This window comes from Sylvia atricapilla, chromosome 7 (assembly GCF_009819655.1).
Source record: "Sylvia atricapilla isolate bSylAtr1 chromosome 7, bSylAtr1.pri, whole genome shotgun sequence".
In the NCBI taxonomy this organism is placed as follows: Eukaryota; Metazoa; Chordata; class Aves; order Passeriformes; family Sylviidae; genus Sylvia; species Sylvia atricapilla.
Window position 1 is genome coordinate 6569637 of NC_089146.1, and position 25963 is coordinate 6595599.

The following is a 25963-nucleotide window of genomic DNA, read 5'->3' on the forward strand; positions in this document are numbered from 1 at the left end:
CACTTTGGCACTAAAATACCAGGAAATGATTGACAGTAGGGATATTGCTTCTCTGTAATGAAAAGAGCGTGCATGCAAGGCTTCATTTACAGATTAATTTGCCAAATCTCTTCTGATTAAATATTTCCTCGCTAAACCTTTTGTCCATCTGTTTCTCTGGAAGTCTTTAAATATAACCAGTTTCAATCTAAAGTATCCAGTGAGCTGGTTTCTTGTCCATATGTAAGAAGGAAGAGACTATACTGATCATTTGCAAGTGCTAAATCTGATCTGTTTCTCCAAGTCTCGTTGCCTTGCGTAGTTTAAAAGCACAGAAATAAAAAAATATTTTATATGTAAATCATTAGTGCAAAGAATTAAAGAGTAGTAAGAAATTAAATAGTCAATCAGAATGTCTGATTTCCTTTTTTCCATAAGGAAGATAAAAGTACTTATGGCACTTTAATATAGAATAGACATAAAATAGGATGGAATTCCTTTGACTCTTTTTACTGAAGCTGGGCAATAATGCAGGTTTATTGGATTCATGTTTAGCTTCAGGCCATGAAAATCTAACAGCTCCAGGTGGAATAAATGCAATATCAAGAAATGAAATTCTTCCTGGCATGCTAAGATTGTATTTAGTATTGGATTGACAGCTAGTTTTGGCTTCTAGTCCTATTTTATCACTTTTTTTTTTAATCCTCATCTTTGCAGGTAATTTAAGTTTATAAAGCATGGTACTGATGTGACAAAAGAATGCAGAAAATACCTGTAATGTGGTATTCATTAATAAATTAAATAAAATATAGGCATCTCTCCACTTTAGTGTATTTTAATTACACCTTTTTGCATTGTATTTAGATTGTTTTCTAGTTTTAATTTGTGAGGGGACAGAAATAGATTATCAGAATTTTTTAATCAGCATCATGAGCCAGTATCAGTTCCTTCACCGTCAGGATTTTTTGAATTTTCTAGGTTTCCTGTAGTGCCTGTGTTGAAATAATGCACGTTTTGTCTGAGCCACGTGCAAGAGCACTGAATGTGATTTTTGTTGTGAACTTTCCCAAATAAACTGAATAAACTTGAAAAAGCAGAGACACAATTATTGACTGTAATATTACACTATTGAGGTCAGGAGGGGTTGACTGTGCATTTTTTCTTAAATGGAGACCAATTTTTTTATTTTCCAACACGGTTCTTGTAATTGAGGTTTTAGGTTTCCTGTTTTCTCCTGAACGTATTGAAATCGTTTGCCTCAGTCCCTCAAGACCATTTTTTCACCCAAGAGATAAATCACACTGCAAAAGAGTAAAGTGGGAAGGAAAGTAGAAGAGGGCACATGACTGTGCTGGCCACAGGGTGTTCTCCTGCAGAGACCCTCTTTGCTCTTCCCTTCAGTACACAGAGGGTTCAGTCCTCAGTTCAGAGCCTGCCTGCTAACCAGGTGAGAGAGCATCGTGAGGCATCTAGTCCTGCCTCACATAAGAATTTTAAATTTCCAAGGAAGTTCTGAGCTCTCAGGACTTTGTCATTTAAACCCTGACTGTGTGGGGTGAGAGCACAAGTGTCTGTTCTGCCATCAGCCCCACAGCTGTTCCTCCCACTCAGGTGTTCTCAATCTCTCTACAAATGACCCCTCACAGCCAGTTAATTACCTGCTGGGAGGACACCCTTCTTTCCACTCACTCTGGGACAAGTCAGCCTTTGGAGAAGGAGCTGGGTTGTGGCTGGGCAAGGCAGAAAAAGAAAGAAAGTGACTGTATTTTACAGTGGATATTGCTGGTAAGGAGATTTAAAAATTGAGCTAAAGGCTTGGGATGGGATGCTGGAGCATTTTTTCAAGTATGCCTATCTCACAAAAAAAAATGTTTGTTTTATGAATGTGCACTTGTAGAGATAGAATTATTCTAAAATAGCATTGTTTGAAAAGCTGATGTAATTATTTTGCTTATTTTTCAGAATTTAGGTTGGAGGATTTCAGTGGGTTCTCCATATGTTGTCAAAATTTGAAAACTTCTTTCCTGTATGTTTCCTTCCCCTTCAAATTTTGCAGAAGCAAAAATGACTAAGATGAATCCTTGGAAATATTTAGATGTGTAATTTTCCCCACCTTCCCTTAGAAAGAAAGCCTTCCTTTTTAAGGAAACATGAATTGTCTCAGGGTAAATTCTTGCTTAATGCTCAGGCCCAAAATTTTAGATAAAGTAGTGGCTATGTTTACTTTTCTGTTTAAATGACTGTATATGTGTCCATAAGTGTCCTGTTACAGTTAGTATGTCATAAAATTCTTGAGGTACAGTGGTGAACAGATGAAGAGCTCAGAACAGTAAATTGATCTCATTTTTCAGGCAGCTGAACCTCTAAGTATTGTGAAACTACATGTTCAAGTCGTGCTGTTCGTATGAAGATACACATCCTGAGAGATGTGATTAAAAATATACTTTTTTTTTTTTTTAAACAGTATCAGAGGCTCTCATGTTGTCTGCCATAATGGATTTCATTTCTAGTCAAGTTAAATGTGTTTCAGTTTTGAAGTTTCCTTGTTACTTCTATTTTTTTATATTTTCTGTTTGCTGTCATGTATGGGAATCTCTGCAGTGTGTTTCTGGTAGGCTTTTTGTGGAACACCAATAATGTGCACGGACCAGCTTTCCTCCTAACTTGTCTCAAGCTGAGAAAACTAGAAAGCAGTAAAGATAAAACAAATGGTCATAAGAGCACACCCTGTAGTACCTCTAGCTCTGCTATTCCTGAACATTCTGTTTACCCTGCATTTTTAACAGTGGGCTGCTAAGATGAGGGTATGATTGTGAGAACTGTGCAGGTGCTCATTTCTCTGCTCTCTGTTTGTGTAGGTAATGAGGGTGACTCATTAAGGACTTATGAAGAACTCCTGTGTCAGGCCAGCAGTCTCTCTCCAGGAGTGGCAAATAGATACTGCCAGAGCTCGTGCACCTGGCCCCTAACTGCAAATCACTCTCCTTTGTGCTGCTGAATCCACTGGATTGAGAGGTAGCTACTTATTCTGTCTTTTGGCTTTGTAACAGTTTCCCAGCCTAGCTTTGATGAAAAACTTCATTTGCTATTTTTCCTAAGCAGAACCAAAGGTAAGCCCTGGTTTTTATGGCAGAAATTGGACCTACTGTATATTTTACGTGTTTAAGGAATTGCCTGCTGGACTACATCTTTCTGTGTGTAGCCTGACATGATTTCTATTGTGGTTTAGAGCACTGCAAATAGAAGTTCTATATGGAAACCATACTTTATTGCCAGCATACACATGCATTCTGAATAACTTGAAAGTTTTATGGAAAACTGCATGTTTCACTTGTCAAGCTGCAGATATTTTCATATCTACTTGTGTTAATCAATTTAAATGAAGAATGATAATTAAGCTGGTTGTGAATCACCCCTAAGCTGTCAAGCTAGTCATTCTTACCAGTGTTTAACCATGAAAGTTTTCAGGGCCAAGTTGATTACCAGATTTATATGTTCAACCTAGTTTGGTCACGGGCAGGAATTTGTTAGTTTTGTCTGAGTTTATGAGTTCTAAATTAATTTTTAATATCTGTAACTGAATCAGCCAGTGTTATCGCTGATAAAAATCTGGAGCTGAAGGAATCTGAATTCTCCTTAATTAATGTTTATGCACACTCAGCTTGTTCCATATCTTACTTTTTGCTCCATAACCTTCTTCTGTCTCTCTTATAGTTTATTTCTTTTGCATTCTGTTTCCTAATCACTTAAGTATTCCCACCCTTCTATTTTTCACTTTATTTTTATCTGTATCTGGTTACTTATCCTCTTTTCTGTCTTACTGCAGCACTGAGCATCCATAGAAGAGTTGCATTTCTTTACCATTTTTTACCCCCTGCTCTGATTTCTCCTGCTGTAACTTGGTGTGGTTGCTTATGTACATCAGAACCCTGCTAATGTGATAACATGTGCTGACTCGCTGCAAAAGCTCAGGATCAGCTTTCCGTGGTCCCAGCTGGTTTTCATGGAAGAACAAGTTATGGCTGTGGCATTGGTTTCCTGTGATCCCTGTTGATATATCGATCCAGCATTGTTAGTTACCACTGTAATTTTCAAGAAAAGTGCCTTTTGTCAGAAAACTGGCACAACAGAAGTTGTTTAGAACAGTTCTGTTCTAATCCCGTGTCTCTGGTTACCCAGTAATTGTTAGATCCAGCAGATAGCCTGGCCCTGGGGATGTGTAATTCCTTCTGTGCTGAAGAGAGATCAGACTTTTCCCAGGTTAGGGATATGCATAAAATGATACTCATTGGAAAAGTAATTTCTCATGTATTGTAAATGCAGCTTGCTTTCCTTCTCCCCGACTCCAGCAGCAGTGGCTGTTTTTGGAAGGATTATGTCAGCCCAAGAACCAGGTTGTTACATTGCCTTTGCGTTTTGTCTGATCTTTGAGTAGCTCTTAGCTATAGAGGTCCATTCTTTCTAGCACAAGTAACTATTGATGGAAAAGATGATATGGCAATTTGGAGAACTGTGTGAAATGGACTATGTCCCTGATGACAAGCAGCTTTTAAGAAATGTCGTATGTTAAAAATAACCTGACAGGAGAACAAAGGTTCTCTGGAATATAATTTCATGGAATATCTTGATTTTTCATTTCTAACAGATGGAACTGCATCTGGTAGTGTATTATGAGTGGTCCCATTCTAAAGAATGGGAAACTGAGATAGTGAATACAGGCCTGTCACTTGGCAGAATATCTTGGGGAAGAGCTATGTGACTTGAATAAACAATTTATGATCAGAACTACCAGAACCATGCCACCTTTCCCTTGAAGGGTGTCCAGATTAGTCTATTACTCATGCTAGAGTTTTAAATCTTAACAATTTTGGAGTTATGTTTATAAATTTTATTTTAAAAATGTGTTCCTTTTAAGCTTCAGTGTTTTGCTTGATATCCTCGTTTCATCACAGCTAAGCTTAACTTAATTGCCAGCCAGTTATTTTAGTTTCTAGTCAAAGCTCAAGTTTTCCTGTCATGTTCAATGTCTTGTCAACGGTGACAGATGCCATCTTTTCCATATTCATTTTGAAATCATGTGACCATGGAGTCTAATTTTCATAAGGAAGGTTTGCCTGCAACAAACCTCAGTTAGACCAAATAATGTTTTTATTCTATATTTTCCTCTCAGCTTTTTTTTGTCAAGCTAGCTAGATAAGAGTTATTTCAGTTGTAATTAGACCAGCATAAATCATGTCCTGTCACTTACGTTCTTTCATGAATACTAGAGGAGAAGAAGGTTAAGCAGACATGGAGCAGTGAGGGCTGGCTGCTCCCCGAGAGGGGCTGAGTCAGATGAGGGTGATTAGGCAGACAGCAGCACCCAAGTGAGGGGAGCAGGGGGCAAGCACAGCCTTGGGATGGCCGGGCCGGGCTGTTGGGCACAGTGGGCTGGAGAAACAGGGCCCAGGAGGAGGCAGGGGCTGGGCTGCAGCACAGCAGGAGGTGCAGCTCAGGTCAGGGGCTGATGGCAGAGGCTCAGCTGAAAAGCAGCTCCCGGGGGAAGGGGCTTTGGCCCAGGCTGTGCAGGCAGGGAAAGGAGGGGGCCAGCCTGGACAGGCTGCAGCTGCACTCCCTGCCTTGGCCCCCAGCCCAGACAAGCCTCCAGGACAGACCCTCCTAGGGCCCTTGCATATGCTTTGCACTCTTTAAACTTGTAAGAACTGTTGAATGCTGATATATTTGCTTATTCCATTCTCTGGTAAGGTTTCTCAATCCATATTTAGAATCTTGGGGTTTTTTTTCCTGTTAAACTACTGGAGGCTGAAAATCCTTAGCAAAATCTTGTAGATTGTTATGTGTGTTCACGGGACTTGGACTTTTCTTTACTGTTTTACCTCTTCCAAGTTAATTGCTATTATTTTCCTGTTGCACTGGTACTTGAAGCATTGTCACCTGAGGTATGACCCATGCCAAATGACATATGTAATTTATCTTTTGTTTATTTGCTGTTCCATTTTATTGCTATTTAGTAGGGACATCTGTGGGAAATGTCACCAGCCAGGCAGAGTAACAAAGCCGTAATGCAGGACTTGTTTTCTTCCTTGTGTTCTGTTTAGTTCCATGAGATGCCTTTCTTCTAGCAAAGCTGTCTTAAAAATGCTGTGACCACAGCTCTCCTTGCTTCAGGTCTGACAGAGAAAGGGCTTTTGTAGAACTTCGTAAATTGAATGTCTGAATTAATTCAGGGTGAAAGCATTCCACTAAGAAAGAAGACCACATTTTTTAACCCTGTACATTTTAGGCTTTTAATTATACTAGTTATGCTGGCATAAATAAGTGAGAGTAAGAAAATGGGGTGCATGTGGGAAGGCTGTGAGCAGCAGGGAAGGCTGCTGAAGCTGGCATTTCAACTATCTACCTGCTGGGTGCCTGGGAACTTAATTTTAAAGCATTTAGTGCCAGTACCAGTTCAAAGTACTCTTTCCATCTACCAACTCTGCCCTTGCTGCTTTCTCTGTGCCAAGGTTTGTCAAAATCAACTGGCTTTAGGGGATCAAGGACTGCATGGAGAGCAGGAATACCTTGTGATGATTTTGCTGCTGTTTCCTCTATGAAACCATGTGTCTGGACTGTACCAAATGAACCATGGAAGCACTTGCTGTATGCTCTCCATGGGAAGACCATATCAGAGGCCAGTTATAGATTCTTAATACTATTTCTGATGTGAAAAAACTGTTTAGGAGAAATGCAAAGAATCAATCAGAAATTCTTCTAACTTAGCTTTCTGAATCCTTTTGCTTTTACTTAGTCTGATGTTTTAAATGTGACTACTGTCACATTGCTTACAAAAATAAATAGTGCAGCAGTTAAAATACATCTCTGTTCCCTGCTTGTTTTAGCCTAATCTACAGCAGTTGGTATTTGCTGTAACTACAGAGCTTGTGTTAAAACAATTTTGTGTCTGCCACCTGTCATTCATATTTTTTCCTTCCACATGGTATGCATAATTTTTTTTTCTTGATACAAACACTGTAAATCTTTCGGATTATATTTCTGCTTGTGTAATATAAGGCTGATGACTCTCTGAGATTCTATGTCTTGTGCAAAGTAAGACAGACTCGTACCCTGCCACAGAACAACAAATTCATCATATTTTACTTGTGTCATAAATTCTCATGCTGTCTATTTAGAAGCTGATTTATTAAGGCTATAAGTTTCTTTAAAAAAGGGTGTTTGGAAGCTTTCAGCAATTCAGTGCACAGCACTTCATACAATTGTCAGTCCTTTTATCTGCATAAACAGTTTTATGACTACAAGGGTGAGACAAATGAGGATTTAGTCCTGCAGTTCCAAGTTCCTTTGCTGTTGTTGGCTACATGCCAGGGTAGCATGGAGTAAACATGCAGGATTTTTCTCCTTATTCCTGGCATTTGATAAAAGTGGCTTCGAACTGATTTTTGCAGCTAGAAAGTGTTTGATGACCCACTGGAATTCCTAAATTTGTGTGCAGTGACCTATGGAATTCTTAATGGAGAAGCAGTTTAGATTTACTTAGACTTAGTTTGTTGGAGAGTTGCCTGCTAATTTTACTCTGACCTTACCTAAACATTTTAAAAGGTCAAAATAAAACAACAGGGTCTATTTACAGTAAAGCAAATCTATTTCATGTTTCTACCAAATGCATATATCTTTTTCTTAGTGTATGACAAAAATATCTTGTCCTGCCATAAACATTAACTAGGTTTATGCTTTTCAGCTTTTGTGGAGTATTTTTAGAGCCTAAGCATTATATAAAAACATTTGAGAAAATGAATCTGGGAATGAATTGATGCTGATAATGTTTTGAAGAAGTTTGCTTAACAACTGAGTCCTGATCCCAGGGCTGTGAGCATGAAAGTTTCTGTGCTTAGTTGGAGCCCTAAGTGTATTTGAAAGCAATGAACTGTTTCTTTGCCTCTCTGCATGGATGGTACTTTAATTATAGTGTTTCCAAAATATGTGAACGTGAAAACATGCCTTAAAGTATCATTGGTGATCTATTATATTGTTTTATCCTAGATTTTTAATGTATGGCATTGAAGGATAATTTTGATGTAGATTTTTCTGAAAGTGTGTGCTCTTCTTTTCTAGTTATTGCTTACTGGAATTAAAGGAAATTAATATAGGTATTTAAAATGCTTTTCCTGAACCAATGTTTTGGATGGTGACAGAGACAGATTTGAAAATTAGTGATTGTGTGTTTCAGAGAGCACCTTAACTGAAACAGGACCATAAATGTTATAGTGCAGAATTTTTTATTTTGGCTACATTTCTGTGACTGAGTCTAGCAGAATGCTCCTGCTTGGCCTCCTGTCACACTGTTCTGAGAAGAGCTAAATCCTACATCCCAGGTATTTTTAGTCTCCAGGGTTATGTTAGTCCTGATTTCTTAACTAGATTTATTCTCAGAAGGTAAGTTGTTTCTGTACCACCAACTTCTAAGATGCATATTCCAAGCCATCACTGAGAAGTGGGTTCTTCACTTATCCAAGTATCAATGTGCCTTCTGCAAAAATGGGGTGGCAGAGAGGTGATCACTGTGTTGGTTTGGATTTCATTTGAAGATCAAAGCTTAATAGTGCAGGCACTTAGAATTGCTGTCAGAAAAAAACTTCTGAAGTCTTTACCCTCCTACCCTTCCCTTAAATCAAGTAACATCTGCTACTAGGTTTGTACTGTCACTCCTGAGTTCTGTCTTAGGGTAAAAATGACAAGTTAAAAGGTAAAACACATCCACAAGTTAATCCTTGGCAAAGTCATTAATTACAGGATTGAGAAACTACTGTCATCCCAAAACCAGTAATTTTTCCCCTTTTTATACCACTGATAATGTTAAAGCAATTGATCATTATTATTTTTTTTTTTCATGACATGAAACTTGGGAAATTTTTGCACTTGTGGAATTTCAGTTCTTGAGTTGCCTGTGCATGAATTGGGAACTGGTTTTCCCTCTGTGTGTTCTTGATATCTAGGCAAGTCAGGCTAATGAGGAGACAGGACCTAGCCTGGTTCTGTGTTAATTATTCAATCTTTTGTCACTTTGTTATTCATCTTTGGGAGTGGGTTTCTCTATGTAAAGCCCACCTGAATCATACAGGATTTCAGAGTCTCAGTTTCAAGAAATCAGAGTACGAGAATGTTGTATCTGCTCAACAATTAAAGTTTTGTATTTTTGCTCTCTTGTTAGTTGAGATCACTTCCTAAGTTGGCATTGCCTCATTCATTGAACCTTGGGTAACCTTCCTTCTTAATTAACTTTGAGAAAGCATGTAAGTATAAGCCTACAGATTAATTTTTATTTCTGTGTGTACTTTACTGTCTGCCAGAAGAAACATTTAATTTCCTGGTGACAGGAAGTCCTCTTTGAGCAAAGAATCCCATTCTTTCTGCTGTTATTCTGAGGTCCAATACTTAATTACTTTCTGTGAACAAACAAGGAATCTCTGTGAATTTGAATGAAATAAATACATAGAGGAAATATTGTCAGTTGCCAGCTTGTATTCTTTGCACAGACACAATAATCTGGACTGAAAGGCAAGTAGCACTGCTAGAATTTGTAAAATACTGTCTTGAAGAGCCATAAATGTCTCTTATGCTTCCAAAAGAGATAAACCATCTCAGATGCATTTGCAAGTTTAAGTGTATTAAAGCTTCCAAAGAGTTTCTGTTTGTCAGTAGGTGTCTGATGTCTCTTGACTTCTGGCAAAGTGTAAAATTGGAGGCTGGCTCTGTGTCAGCTTCTGCTGACGAAATCTGCCATAGCTTCCTATAGATAGTAGTCCATAAAGCCTCTGTAATATAAGCTGTTGCCCAATAAAAAGTAAAATCCCTTCCTGCCGGTGCCAACTATGACAATCTAGAGATATGAGCCAGCTCTGAGCTTTGCCTTTTGCTCTGAATAAAGGTTCATGTCTCATCCTTCATTTGTTTGGGACTCCCAGATTTTGCCTCACTGCTTGTACTCTGCTTGTCTGCTTTGTTGGCACTCAGATGACATGATATTTTAGGCCAACAACTTCTACGGAACACAAAAATTTTAATAGTTTGAAATGGAATGTTAAGTTGTTCAGTGTGAGGTTGCAACTTAGCTACTGATGTGTCTGCCTTTTAGAGAGAAATCTTATTTCTCAGTCGAAAGTAATTTATTTTCCTTTCTTTTTCCTAGTTGTGCTTTTATGCAGAAGTTATATAAAGTAGCAATGATGAATTCAAGCAAAACATGAAATTAATTGTATTGTACTTAGAACAACTGGAGTCCTATTTAGAGACAAATGCTAATTAAATGAGTGTTACATTTGAAGCCTCAACTGTTTTACATGGGATTTTTCCTTTGAAAATTTTTCTTTTTATTTCTCTATGCCTAAACATGGTTAACTAAAGACTAAGTTTTTATTCTTTGGCCTGAACATAGAACTATTTTTCACATACTGCTTTTCAGAAAAGTGCTGCAAAAAAAAATTAAGGGAAAGAGTGCCTCAACTGGAGTAATCTCAAGAAGCTGCACTAGTGGTTGAGGAACTGACATAGTGGGTTGATTTCCATAAATATCAGTGGGAGCTTCTCTTGAATGCAACAAGGGGGCTGCAGTGCCATGGGAAATAGACATTAATAGTATGGAGAGGAATAGAGTGGTGATGGCAGAAGGTCCATGGAAACATTAAAATGATGTACTGGTAGTTAATCAGATCTTTAGAATAAGTGCCTTTTTGTTAGCCTCAGGAGTTTGTCTTAAGCTGCTTGGAATCGATAGGTAATGTCTACTCTGGCACACAAAAAGCAAAGTGGAAAATTGTAGGGTCAATATTAGCAAATTGTTTCTTTATTCATGCTTTGTCATTGACCATCTGCTTCATAACTGCCCACTGTGAATGGGCAGAATTTGGTTTTAAGTTGAAAAAACAAAAAAAAATGTTCCCATCTAGCTTTTGGCTGCCCCTGTTGGGAGTTGGTAGGCCAAGTACTCATGGCCAGGACACATTGCCCTCTTGGATTCAAGACAAAAGGCTTTTATTGCTCATGTGGATCCAAGTGAATTACTGAAATACTAAATATAAATTATTTGTTCATCATGGGTTAATAAGTTGATGGTAAGGGACTAATTGATTTGAAAGAAATGCTGAATTTTAAAAGGTAAGACTTCAAAGGTAGAATTGATGGATTTATATAAATATTAAATATTGGTTGAAAAAAGTGAATCCTGTGGAACTGTCTGATGAAAAAGGATGTTGCCTAAATTATTACATAGTATAGAGAGGCAAGTTGTGTTATCTCAGAGAACTCCTGCTCAAAGCTATAACATGTGTTCCTGAAATCCGCTTGAATAGTATAGAGCAAAATGCTCTAGATTTCAGCACATTGTAAATAGTTATTTTAAGCATTTCTTCACTTGAACATGCTTGTGTTAGCCATTCCTTTGGACGCATTCAGAAAAAGGTATTGTTCACCCTTGTGCTTCTGAAGTACAGTGTGACTTTAAATGCTCCATTGAATCAGTGGAGGAACACACATTCTTTGTTTCAACAATACACAGTGAAAGAAACCAAAGCTTTTTATGTGTTGAGGGGCTTGTTTGGTTGGAGTTTTTTTTTTTTTTTTCCCCTTTGGTTTTTGGTTTTGTTTTGGTTTTTTGGGTTTTTTTGTGGAAAGGGAACAATGAAGAGGACTTATCTGTGTGCATGTCCAGTCTTGAATGGCCAATGAAATACATGTTGTCAGTCATTGAAGCAGCTGGTAATTGATAATCACTGTGTTGCAAATTTCTCATTTTGATGCACAGAATTATTTTTCTACAGTTCACCATAGTCAAAGGAATTATTTCTGGAGTGAGGAGTTGAGGCTGATTGCAGTTTAAAATATATTTATTGTTAATCCTTTACTATTTAAGTAAATTGTCAAAACTGAAGGATGTCCAAATTCCAGGCATGTCATGATAAAGATTAGCCTGAAGTGGTTTACTGAAAAGAGAAGTCAAATCAGTACTATCTCATTTTGATCTCCTATTATGTTGTGCATTCTGGTCACATTTCCAGTGTTTCACTGGAAAATTAACTTATATATTTGGTGTTCAGAAATAGGCAATGAAATTTTAGAGATATTTTAGAAGTTATGAATATAATAATGATCAAGAAATTCCATTATTGCACATGAGAGTCTAAATGTCTGCTTCTATGTTCAACTGAAAATTAAGGTTTCTATCATAGGTCTCCTTCAGCCAGAAAAGAGAATATAATGAGAAAATGGCTGGATGATAATTAAGATACACTAGATGAGTTAGGTGGAAAAGGAAAATGCCTCGTGTAGGAAAAGGCATCTCTGCAGTACAAAGCCTTCTTGGATACCACAGGAGTAATTTTGTTTTAAATTTCTGCCATAAATGATTTTTTTTTCTTACTGGAGAATTGTTATTAGAAAAATAAGAATCAAGAAGTTGTTCCTGGGCTCTGAAGCCTGAACTACTAAAGGTGGTTCAGTAGATCAAAAAGTTAAAGGTACATACAATAATGTCCTACTTGAGATAAAAGTCTCAGTGTAATGTAGATAATTAATATTTTAATTTACATTCTGAAGGGGTCTAAACCACATCTAGACCTGACCATAACAATGTATCAAGTACAAAATGTGCTCAAAGATCCCAGTATAGCCAAACACCCCAGCAACAGATTCGTTTTTGACTATCTGAATTTTTCAGATCCATTTATTCATGTTGGATGTCCTCTGAAAAACAGGTTTTCATTGGTATTTCCTGCTTCTAGAATTACTGGAAGTTTGAGCCTTTCTTATAGTACATCACAGTTCTGACTCAAAAAATCCCAAACTAGAGAGGTACAAGGGTACAGAAAAACAAAAGTAGTATTTAGGCTTTTAGGCCTTTGCTTAGTAAAGGCACAGATGACTAGAGGTAAGCAATACCTGTTGTAGCTTATAAAATAGCAAACTGAAGGATGACAAGGATGGTGTAGCAGTGACAGGTCTTGGTACACATGGCAGAATAAGCACATGTCAGCGCCTTGTGATCAAGGCTCCAATGTGTAAGGAGCATGTTGGAGGAGGGCAGAAGGTGGAATACAAGCCAGGCTGAGAAAGGTTTGCCTTTGCTAGTTCAGCAGCACAATGTTGGACCAGTTATGATTGGTTCTTGTCCTCCCAAAAATTCAGTTGACTCAGGCTGTTAGCTTGCCCCTTTAAAAACAGGGCTGGTATACTCTGACCTTGCTGGGCTGCTGTGAGGATAAGCTGTAATTCATTTCAGAAAGCCACTCTGATGCTACCAGGTTGGCTGAACTTGTTAAGTATAGAGAGCAGCACTGTTCTTGACTGAGGTTAAAAATCATGGATAATGGGATTCACATTAGCAGCTTCCATGTAAAACTATGAAGATTTAGTTGTGTTTGTTGAATCCAATTAACAAAAACTATGCAAAAGCGCAAAGAACCTAACAAAACCATTTGTATGGTAAATATTTTTTAAAATTTGGCAGTATCAGACATTTGAATGAAGATGATTGCAGGGTGAAAAGTGGAGGGAAATTAGAGACATTTCTTTCAAGCCAGTTCCTCTGCCCTAACTCCATTCACAAAGTTAATCTTGTGTTCAGCCTGGATGGATTCTAGATTACCATTTGTTGAATTACATGTAGGACTTACATCAGAAAGAGTAAAAGAACATCATATAGCTATCAACTATGTATTAACTTTATTGGGATGTATTTCCTTAGAAGATTTTGTAGTTCACTGTAGGACAAGACATGTAACAAATTATCTTTTGTCATTATTAATATTTTTCGCTTCTTATGATGAACTTTAACCTGATAACAAAACCAGAGTATTAAAAAAAAATACATGAGAAAAAAATACGAATGCTTGTAAGATTGCCTTATGATTTCAAAATAAGATCGGTTTTTAAATAAAACTGCTAATCACAGTGTTTGCCTGTCCATTTCTAGAAATGGACACTGCACCTTTTATAAGCTGTAGTTCATGTTATTTGCTCAGACTGGAAGCATTGGGCATCATAATCACAAGAGATTGTTTCCAACAGCCTATGTTTGGCTTAACCTAATTTTTCTTGCATGATATTTGTTCTTGTCTTACAGATGTCCTGCTTAAACTTGGCTAATAATTGTTTTTGTTTCTTTTATGAATATGGAACCATTTCTTCCCCTCAAAGAATGTAATTAACAATCATAATACCTATTTCAGGATATTTTGTTCCCTCTGAAATCAGCGGCAAAACCCACCAAAATTTTTACATATGTGTCAAAATACATTGGTATATTAAAATAGCTGCTGGTTCCTTACTGCTTACCTGAATCATTGTGTATTTGGGCTAAAATTCTAGGGGCAATCAGTGAATTCATACTGGTTTTCCAATTAGAGTATTTTTGTGGGGGATTTTTTAAACAAGAAAAGTCTGGGATGTATTTAGAGATACAGGGAACATGGAGGAAATTAACTGCCTAGAGAGATTAAGTGGTTAGTGATTTCATTATTTTAAGAAGTTTGTTGATTCTCATTGTGGATTTAATGTCTGTCACTTTAGTCAGAAAGCTGAGATTGTTTTTCTTGGTATCTCTCCCATGTGAGACCTGCTTTTTCACGTATTTCCAAGCAAAGCTGTCTGGAGCAATTTATTGCATTGCCCATGTAATCATCATGAGCAGAACTTTCCTCATGACCAAAAGGCTGCCTGCTCTAAGGAAATTGGAACGAGGTGTTGGGCATCATAGGAACACCTGCAAAGAGAAAACCCATCATAACAAATTAGTCTCATATCAAAGAAACCATAATCTAGGGGGACAGAATGAAGAGTTGGGGAAAACTAAATGTTAACAGATGTGACAGTAATTTTTCTGATAAATAACAGATTTGTGATAATTACATACTTTTATTTTTTATATTTGGAAATGCATTCAAGTTTAAAGAAAACCAGGTGAAAGGTGTAGGGGGAAATATGATTTTTTAGGGTGTGGGGTTTTTTTTCCCACATTTCAGAGGAGATGACCATCAATGAAGTGACTAAGGTCACTAAGTTTTCAACTCGCACAACATACAGCTGGCTTTTTCAAACATCTTCCCTGGAAAGAACGTGTCTTTCTTTTTTTAGTTATTAGTCTGTATTTTTAAAGAGCCACAGCAGTGTGTGATGGGCAGCAGACAGATGAAAACTCCGTGATTTTTATTGCAGTCAAGAGTAGATCTTTGCCGTGTTTTAAATGCAATGCTGTATTCAAGTCCAATGCAGTTCAATGATGCTCTTAGGAGCAGTGTGCTTTTCTGTCACAGCACTGCAGCTCGGTTCTAGCAGACTGCATTATCACATCTAGGCTTTCATCTAGGCCTTGCTTCTGCCTTGGAAAGACAGAAGAAAATTAAAGTTTCTGAGCTGTTCTATCAGAAAGAAGCTTTTCTGTGTTTATGTAATAGAGCATTGATTTCCTTCAAAGACTTCCTGGTGCTTAGAGCTGCCCCACCTGTGCCCTTTTCTTCCCCAAGTCAATGTCAAATGTCCCACGAGGGGCTGGAAGTTAAAAATATTTGCTTACGCTGTAATATATAGGAGGTTAATTACTGCGTATAATAAGGGATTAGAACACTCTGAAGTGGTTTAAGTGTTTGAGAAATTTAGCCATTGTTCTCTCTGTATTACAATAAGAAGGACAAATTCCTGGTACGACAGTTCTGGGTTTCCTATGGCATCAGAAAAATGAATAGATCCAAAAGGAATAAAAAAGTGATGTTTTTAACTGTGAAGTCTCGAAGTGCTACTTGGCATCAAGCAAAATGAAAAGGCAAAAGAATGAGAAGACACAAAGGGCAAAATCTTTACATACTTCATTTTTCTTCATGGCATTTTCACTTTCAAAAAGCTAGATACTCTGTTTTTTTTAGAATTTTGTATTAGTTTTCTAAGGCTGTGTTTTCGAGAAAGGATGTTAAGAATATCTTGTTACAGGCAATCCATACTTCCCAGCAACACTGCTGCAGCAAATCAGTCACCTTCATGGGACGATTTGAGAAACAATTGAAGGTGATGAAGAGGGTTGCATTTTGATTACTTATAGTTCTTGTAGCAGGCACAATGAGACAGAAGTTGGAAACAACTGAAATAAGGAGTCATTTTAGTCCATAGGTTACTGGAAAATAGAGTGGAATTAAACTTGAAAAAATTGCAATATATGGAATAGTATGTAGGGCAGTGTTTTATATTTTCTTTATCAAATGTGTGTATCTGAAATCTTAAAGTAGAATAGCATGAACAGCATCAATTGCAACTTTTTAGCTAATTAATAAAGAAATGCATTTCTCTGCAAAATTTTAATGATCATAGTTACTAATGGTAATAGCATTCACAGCTAAAATGTCTTAAAATAGATTTCTTATGCAGTTTTTTTCTTCCCTGTCTCTTACCACAGCAGTTAATATTGCTCTTGTAATTCAGGTACACCAGAGCACCAACAGAGATAAGCAGTTGGTAGCCTCATTCTGTGCCTGCAAGCAGAATGATTTCTCTTGTATCTGGCCAGGAAAAAAAGGACTATTATCATTTCAGCGGGTTGTATTTGGGCTGTTATCATACCAGTCAGAGTTTAATAAAAATAGAGCCTTTTCAACTTGTCCTTTCAGCAGAGGATCAGTTATTAATTTTCACAGTAAAATGCCTTATTGGAAGGCTGTTCGTGCAGCATTTTTTGTGCCCTGTTGTTATTCCTCTTGGAGTTTGGGCTCTATCAGCAACCAGGAAACCATTTTACCAAGTTGGTCCAGTTTCTTGTCGGTGTTTGCTGACAAGCACTGGGCAGTGTCTTGTAATTCCTGCTGGGTTCCAGTTCCTGGGTGTAGTGAGTTACCAGGAAAGTCGGTCACAGGAAGTGAGAATTGATTTATGGAAAAGATCCTATATGCTGGTAGCAAGACTCAAGAGCTGCTCTGTTGAAAGCTACTCTCTTACAGTGTTTTAGAGAATGAGGCTTAGTAGTGCAGAAAAGGCAGAACAGATGACTTTGAATGGTTTGCACATTTGCAAAGCCACAGAATTGACATGTCATGTGCAGATAAATGATCTTCTGTCTTATTGATTAGCTGTAAATATTTAGCTAGGCTGATTTTTCCATAATCCTCTCATCCTAGAAACACTGCATTTGGGGATCTTTATTAAGAACCATGGGACTTGTGCTATGGAATATGTTTATGAATATAAAAATACAGGATTTTAGAAGCGGCTTTTGGAGATTTTGTAAAAGTAAAGAAACAGCTTCCGCTGAGAACATATAGAAGATTAGCTTGGCTGTTTGGTAGTTACTAAGTCACATAGGTAAGATGTATAATGTGGAAACTCTGCAAAGCAGGACCTAGGTGTGTGCCAAAAATCGATAAAGCAGAACTTTGTGGCTTGAATCCAGCAAAATCAAACTCCTAATCTTCAGCAAGAGCAAAAGATTAGGACCTGACTAGTAACGTGAAAAATAGCCAAGCCTCCACTGCGCCTGCCCAGCGAAGATCAGCCTGAGGAAGACGTCGGCCTTCCTCCCAGGACCCCAACTCACCACCACCAGGAGGCGTGACAGCTCATTAGAGAACGAAGCGAGAGAAGGCGGGGAATGGGCGGGTGGGGACGTGTGGCATCAACGTGGATTTAAACCTGGCAGGTGTGGGTTTGTGGCATCAATGTGGATTTAAAGCTAGACCTTGTCTTGACCAGGTACACACGGTTTGGAGGCGATGTCCCCTCGTGTGTCCCGGCTGGAAATAAAACATACCTGCTTTACAATTTCTAATTGTAAAGTCCTTATTCTACACTTCACTTTGATTTTCTTTCTCCATCTCGTGAATTGTATTATGACCAGAAATAACATTTTTAAAATAAAAAGTAAAAGAAAGGAGCAAGCTGGCTCCTTTTTTTTTTTTTTTTTTTTTTTTTTTTTTTTTCCTTCAGAGGCTTCTTCATTGGAGAAACTCAAAGCCTATGAGAACATGGAATATGTTTGCTAGAAATATACCTGCTGGTTTACAGCACAGAACTTGCTTTGTAGCATGGTTTTTTAGGGGGTGGGAGAAAAGATATTTCAGCTTTATTTTAGCCAGTCTGCACTGCTCAAAGCCATACCCATAGCTTTAACTCTCTTGGAAAAAAGGTTCAAGGATGTTGAGTATTTTTTGGAATATGAAATGTGTTCTGTATTACTGCTTTTCTTTTGTATGGATAATTAATTTTGAGTGATATAGTGGAGTCTGCTTTTTTTTCCCTATTACTGTGCCAAGTTGAAAGAGTACAAATAAAACTGGAACTTGGATGATCAAATATTTTTCAAAATAAATTCTTCAAGAATATTTGTTGTTTTAGAAGACAACAGATAATGTGCATAGAGGAACATGATCTGGTAGATGGGAATCAAATATTCTGGTTGGGAAACTGTAATTAGCTGAAATTCCTGAGAGTCAAATATGCTGTTTAAATGTCACTCACTTCAGGAAAGTAAAAAAAAAACAAAAACACAAAAAACAACAAAAAAACAAAAAAACCATAACAACAAAAAACCAACCAGAACATTTTATTGCAATTCTGTGTAATATTAACTCTCTATGGTTTCAAAAATTGTATTTGTCAAGATTCATACAATAGTTGGAACAGAGTTGAAGCAAGGCTTCTCTTCAAAGTCTAGGATTAGCATACCTTCAGTGTCCTCAGTGTGTTTTAAAGCCACTATAAATGTCTTTTGAAGTAAAAAAGATTTGAATTTTTTGGGGCAGAAACAAACTTTGATAAAAATACTGAGGGATTCCTTGCACATAATAGTATCAGACTGATTTACATTTTTCCTTCACGGTCGTCTTTTAAGGAGAAAATAGTTTGAGGGCAGAATCCTCATCTACTTCTCCATGACAATAAATCAAAACTTTGTGAAAAAAGAGGTAAACACCCTTGTAAGTGGAAACTTGTTTTCCGGCCGCCTACCTGGATCATTCCCAAATAGGGCAGAGTGTGTCTGGAGACGGCAAAGGTAATTAACATTTCTGAAAAGACTGGATGCTCCAATGAAAAACGCTTTGCCTTGCTAAGGTTCCTGACAGGATTTGTCCTTTTCTGTCCCTTGCCACCCTTAATCGTCATCCCAAGGGAACATTTCCTCTTCTCTGCAAGCAGTAGATTTAATGCTTTGGAAAGATTTCTGTATTCCTGACCAGACGTTTAAAAGCAGGGTTTGTTAGAAGCTTTCCAGCTCATTAAACAAATTGAATTAACTTATTTAGTCCTCAGGCCTGGAGATGGCAAAATTCAATTCTGCAGAGGTGGCAGCCTGGTCAGGCTTCAGCCTCCCCGTCTCTGTGCTTCACTTCTCCTTCCTTATGCCCAGCCCTTTTGGAGGGATGCCTGACAGCTGCATGGTCTTTTTCCCCTGAGCTTCTCACACAACCTCTGCTTTTATGGTGATTTTTCCTGTCCTATTTGAGACCATATGCTAATGTCTTTGCTGACCCTTGAAACAGATACGATGGATCAGGCCTGTTTAGAGCAAAATTCTCCTTACAGAAAACAATTATTTGAGACACAAGGTGTGCTGGGAAAATATTTCTCAGGAGGTGAAGATGAAAACCCAGCTTCCATGTAAATCTGTCTGATCCCAAGTGTTAATTAAATGCTTCTATTGAGAAGAAACATATGGTATTGTTTGGTACCAAGAATTAATGACTCAAATGCAGCAAGCAAAAGGGATCACTTTTCACTGCTGCGTGTCTGCATGCATGTTCATTTCAAAGACTTATTTAAATAAAGAGTTTAAAATAAATGTAGATAATTGTGGCCTAGACAAAATCTGACCCAGCCAAAAGCATTCTGTAGCTTGTCACAAGATGGTGACATCATTGACAAAATAAAAATACATCCCTGCCAAAATTTTTCAAAACACAACAGCTGCAAGTTTTCTTTTAGATGAGAAAATTATTGAAATAGTGTCTTAAGGAAATTTATAGCTATGGGAACTTCTATCATAGTGCTTTGGTAAATCTTTAAAATAGACATTTTAATGGAATAATGGAATAAATTACTTTGTTAAAAGTTAAAAGTTAAAAGGTAGAAAAGTAAGGTGGTTTTAGCTACACTACTTTACAAATATATTTTTATTTAATTTTGAGTGCAAATGGCGGTTTTGTGCTGGTAGAAATTCAAAATGCTATTACAAGTTTCGGGGCTGTCAATTCTTTCTGGAGAATAGTAATTAAGACGTTCAAAACTTGGTAAGGAAGAATATTACAATAGTGTTGTAATGGGTAACCATTTCTTTTGGATTTTTAAAATGCTGATTTCCCCAGCCAGTTAAAATTCTTGTGGGGTCAGCATACACACTTAGGTAAGGCAAATGGAGATAAATGGATTTTGCAGAAATTTGAGTGAAATCAAGATGCTATCAAAGCTCTGAACAAATACATATATTCATATTTGCCTTAGGCCATGGTTTTGATTTAAAGGAGCCTTGACATATATGGCTGACAGCATACTCAAACCCCCAAAACTGCTTACCATGTAAAGCCCATGGGTGCCTCCAGCAGTGTTGAGGAGAGGCCAGGGACAATGAGCACAGATTGGATAATTCCTGCTCTCTCTGTATGGGACAGGAGTGTGGTAGCAGGGACACTGCAGGGAAATCTCTCTGCATGTGGGTCAGGGACTGTCTGTGCCCGACTGGCTCTGCAGTGGACACCCTGTGCACCAGAACCGGCCCAGGCAGGAGTCTGTGGTGCTTCTGGAAAATCTGCTTAGGAAAGGCCAGAATACCCTTGGCAAAAGAAACATGAGGTGCAAGAGAGAATGCCAGGGCACAAGGGACTCCTGAGCAGGGGCAAAGGAGAAACAAGAAGCACATCTGGGCAGGAGGAGTAGAGAACAAGAGCTGTAAAGGAAAGGAGGAGAAACAGTTGAGATGCAAGGCCTGGAGGGGATGTCTGGGCCGGGGCAGGAATGAAAACCTCTCTGAACAGCACTTCAGAGAAGCCCAGGAGAAGGTGCCACACCCAAAGTAGCAGTGGCCAGTGCAGGAACCCACACCAAAGAAGTGGATTAAGAATTGAGGAGTAGCAAAGCAAAAGGAACTGTTAATTCACAATCAATTAAATTGTTTGGAATTCCCCAACTACCTTTTTTTTTTTTTTTTTTTTCTCCATGACAGAATGCTCCACAATGTCCTTCATGTCCTTCCTCAGCATTCAGAACTGTTTTGGCATTTTAGAGTACAGCTCTGTCCTATCTCTGTTTCTGGGTTGCTCCTTATAAATTTGTTGAAGGCTTCACTGAACCTTGATTATATTTTTACCCTTTCAGTCTTCCCTTTCCCTCCTAAGTTTTCCTAGCCTGTTCATGTCTGTCCTTATGAGGGAGTTCTTGCCTCCACTTGATATTTTCGGCTGCCTATAAAAGGGCCTCCTCTAAGGTGATTATATCCTTTTCTTAGTTCTTCTTCTCCAGGCATACACTCAGGATGTGGATATAGCAAGATTTTTACAGTCACAAAATGAAGAACTTGTTTTTCATACCCTTCCTGAATGACATCTGATGATTTGTTAGCTTTTTTGGCTGTCACTGTCTGAGTCACTGATTTCAGAGAAGAGCCAGTGATGATTCCAGTGTTCTTTTTCTTAAGCTGTAACTGCCAGTCCCAATTTCAGTGTCATCATGGCTTGGTTTAGATTGTCTCTGCCTCCACCCCATCCATGTTTCCTACTGCTCTCCCTGCAGTGGAGTGGGACTCTTCTATTCCACTTATTTACATGGAAGTTGTTCTGCCGTGTTTTTCCCTGTTCACAGAGTTTGGTGACCTGAGCTACTTGGCAGAGCATGGCATTTGACTGTGTGAAAGAGTATGATGATATCCACAGGCTGGGAAACTCTGCCTCCTCCAGGTCACTGATCAATAAGAGAAAAATGCCTCTCCTGCCCACTCAGTTATGTATGCTCCTGATCCTTTTCTGTGCTGAGAATTGTCCTTTAGTCTGTATGTTTTGTGCCTTTAGGAAAGACAACTCCAGGCCTGTGACTGCTTCATTTCTTTAATAACTTAACAACATAAAGCAAGATTTGTGCACATTGCAGATACATGTTCATGTATCCACTTGCAGAGCCACAATTTGTTTATGTACTTGCTGTTTAGTCAGTACAACTAGGATTTGTTTGTGATATTTGTCAAAAGAGGGAGCACATGGACATGAATCAAGAAGCAAAATCCCTGAAGAACTAACATTTGAAGTATACAATGTATGCATTCCTGGAAGTATTTCTGACTAAGATGGGATGTGGTTATTGGAGGATATATTTAGAGGGCTTTTTCCCCCTTTCCATTAGAATTCATTTGTTAAGCAATGACATTTATAACATGGTAGGGCAAAAAAAATTTCCTGTCAGATTTGGAACAAGCCTCAGTCACATCAAAATTCTGCAGTGATGTACACTAATGAATAGAGGAAGAGAACATTTAGTGGAAGTACCTTCCATAAAACCTTTTTCATTTAGGCACTTCTGTTGAATCATATTAAACTGTGGTTTATAATTAGTCATATCACGGGGGTGTCATATACCACATGAGAGGTGTCCAGGTATGGTAAGAAATGAAAAGTTAGCCTGTCAAAGCTAAAAGAAGTTTGGCCATTGAGTGGAAGAGTCATCCTGATAGTCAGTGTGTGTTGAGATCACTGTCATACCCTCCCAGACCCAGAGAGCTGCCAGCCAAGCCATGGAGAGTGCTCTGAGGACAGTGACGCCTTTTCCCTTGTCCTCTTGCTATTTCAGGTGAAGTCATATTCTAGGATCACAGCCAAGTTTAATATATTGTCTGCTCCCTCCTATTTTCTAGCTTTTTTATGTAGGCACATAATAACAAATTATCTGTTTTCTGGTTTATCACCTTGTCATTTCAGAATCAAATCCTTAAAATTTGAAAGTAGTAAAACAAAACAATATTGGGCAAATGTGAAACCCCCTTAACTGCAAGTCCTACTGGTAAACAGACTTAAACTATTTAAGCATTTGCTTTTGTATTTACATCTGGACACACAGCACTGGGTTGTGAGATGAAAGGATTGTTGTAATAAAATTGAACCTCTACTTTGCCACAGCCACAAGGAAACAGATATGAGAATTATTTTATTTATGAGTTGTGTCAAGGTATTAATCTTCAGAAGGATTATGTGCTGTGTAGACTCTCTGCTGGACACAGTAGCTACTGAAATTTCTCGTTTTCTACTTTGTGTGTAATGGGCTACCTTACTGCTGTTCCATATTCATCTGATTATTTGCATGTTTGCAGCAGATGCTGCATAGGAGCAACAGCTTAAAAGGACAAAAAGCTTTTGCTACCCTTGTAACACTGCAGAACTTCTTATAAAATATAGTGGGTTGACTTGTTAGGGCATTATGTCCCTCGTATTTCTAAGTTCTCAGGAATTTTTGCCAAATTGCAAATAAATATAGCATGACCATTTGTACAGATTTTCTTCAGTATTTCAGTGAAGTAATCTGCTTGTTAATCTGGTAGCTTTCTCATTTGTTATGAATTTTCCTAGTTCAAGGACTTGTTAGATGTTAATGGCATTGCTCCAGTGCAATCAGTAGTATTTTAATGATGCATACCAGCTGGAGAATGGGTCTCATGAATTCAACTACTTATTCTCAGACATTCAAAGGAACCTACAATAAAATTATTAAAGCTAATGTTCTTTTTTTTTTTTTTTTTAATTCATTCTGATGGAGAGCTAAATGTAAGGAAAAAAAAGAGGAAAAATAATAAAATATTAATAAAAGTTGTTTAACATAGTAAACCCCAGAATGTTTTAAAGAAATGGCTAAAATAAATGTGATCTCTAGACATCTTCCCTCCTTTTTTTTTTTGTCTGATACTTATCCTGAAAATTTGGCTGCAATTTCCATGTGTTAGCAGCTGCAATCTGTAATCTATGTTGACATAAAAAAAGGAGATAAATTAATGTATGTGATTTTTAAATGCATATGGAATTTTGAGCTTTACTTTGTAATCTAATAGAGATTAAATTATCGGTTATTTGTCACAATTTGTAACAAAATCATGTAAGCACTGAGTTACATAAAAATCTTACATGATGATCCAGATGAATTCAATTGCTGTTTAAAAACTAGACTGATCCTGATGATGGCTGCATCCTGTAGGAAAAGTCAGGATGGAAAAATCTACTTGGTTAGGCTTTTTTTTTAATTATTCTTATGCCATGACACGCGTATTACAATACACCACCAAGAAAACATACTTCAAAACACCTTTCAGATCTCCGTGTTTCTCAAAGCCTAGATACTTAAGTGATTCTCTTACAGTCTGTGTAAGTTAACAGTAATTATGTCCCTCAAAAAAAAAATGAGGCTTTAGTGTCACTGAGTGGGTGGTAAGAGTAGGTGATTTGGATCCAAGAAGGATTCCTGTACAAGAATTGCCTCACTTTGGAAAGACATTACAGAAAGCAGCAAACAGCCCAAATAATTTTGAAAATCTGAGAAAGTTAAGAGGTACATTCAGTATTCTTTATAAAAGATGTTCTGTTCTCTGGCAATTTTAGTTTTAGTATTGTGTAGAATAACCAGATGTTTTTCTAGATATTGGCATTAAATTAAAATACAACCACCACCAACAACAACAAAATAATTTTGGCTTCTACCTTCTCAATAAATCTAGCAAGGGAAAAAAAGCCAAGTATTGTGTTCAATTGTTTGTTTCTACACAAATGCTATTCTCTTATTCTCTTCCTTGATTTTGTAATGTCCTTAGTTTGAAGGGATTTGAATTTTTTAATGTGGATACTGTTGTTCTGAGTGAAACCATGAGCTTGTCCAGATCATCGATGTTGAGAAAGATGGGCTGTGTCTTTGTGCTGACACTGAAAAGATTTTGAATAAAAGAACACAAGTCGGAAATTTAAGAGAATACTTATTTCTAACTTGTCTAGCCATTGTACACCTCCAATACTATTGAGGCTCTGTGCCTCAATTAATGAAATTACAAAATTGTTGTGAGGGTTGTTACCGTATGAAGCATAAAAATACAATATATTAAAGTGCATTTGAATGACAAAACCATTATTTAGATTGGAGAAAAAAGTAAGGCACTAAAAATTCGTCAGCGTATGAATGTCCTGCAGAAGCAACCAAAATTCAACAACCAAAGCCAAGCACAAGTCAGCTTCACTTAAATATAAACAGTGGAACAAAGTAGTACAAGAATAATTACTCCACGGAACTCTTAATTTTGTCATGTCTTTTTGCAAATATAGAAATTTTCATTTGTATTTTTCTCTCTAGTACTCTTACTTTCTTTAGCTTGTCTGCTGCTGTCCCAGAGGTTTGGGGTTTTTTCAGTGCACTGCCTTCATATTCTTCACAGTTGTGTCTTTGGATTTTCTTTGAATGGTCTTTAAACACATGAGGGTACTAAAAATCTTTTGTTTAAGTTCTGTATCAACCACCTACAAAGAAAGCAAAAGAGCTGTTTACAAAGACTACCAAAACCAACAGAGAAGAAACAGCAAGCCCACTCCACCACCCTAAATAAATAGTAAAGTAGCTTTCAAATCTTCAAGATTGACCAGCAAAGAGCATACAAAGGGTTTTTAAAATGTACCAGTGAGGACTTTGCTCGTGGTGACCACTGTTATGGTTTTCTAGCACATCATCTTGCTAGGGTAAATTGGTATGTTGTCACTTATGTATGTCTTCTCTGCTGCAAAGTCTGTGGGTGGAACTGCTGCCTGAGCAATTGTGCCTGATAGAAGGCTTTTCTCAGTCGAGGGCAGGGTAGTTTCTGACTTGTGTTTCAGCGCTCTGCTGACATGGGGTGAGTGCAGTGTCTTCCAAACCATTGCCTGTTCCTCAAAAAATTGAGCTGTACAGGCTGGGGCTGTAGCCCTCCCCCCACCTCTTCATGCCACAAATAATCAAGCTTGATTCAAATGGGCTCCCT

The 25963-nt window shown here is 37.7% G+C and overlaps 1 long non-coding RNA gene across 1 annotated transcript in view; it reads left to right on the plus strand.

Moving 5' to 3' along the window:
* The first annotated feature begins 1710 nt into the window (after positions 1–1710).
* Positions 1711–25963, plus strand: part of LOC136363818 (uncharacterized) — a 57448-nt gene continuing 33195 nt past the window's right edge. Inside the window, exons 1-2 of the long non-coding RNA XR_010744056.1 lie at positions 1711–1764; positions 2838–2994. This is a non-coding gene — a long non-coding RNA (uncharacterized lncRNA). The remainder of the gene's footprint in view (positions 1765–2837; positions 2995–25963) is intronic.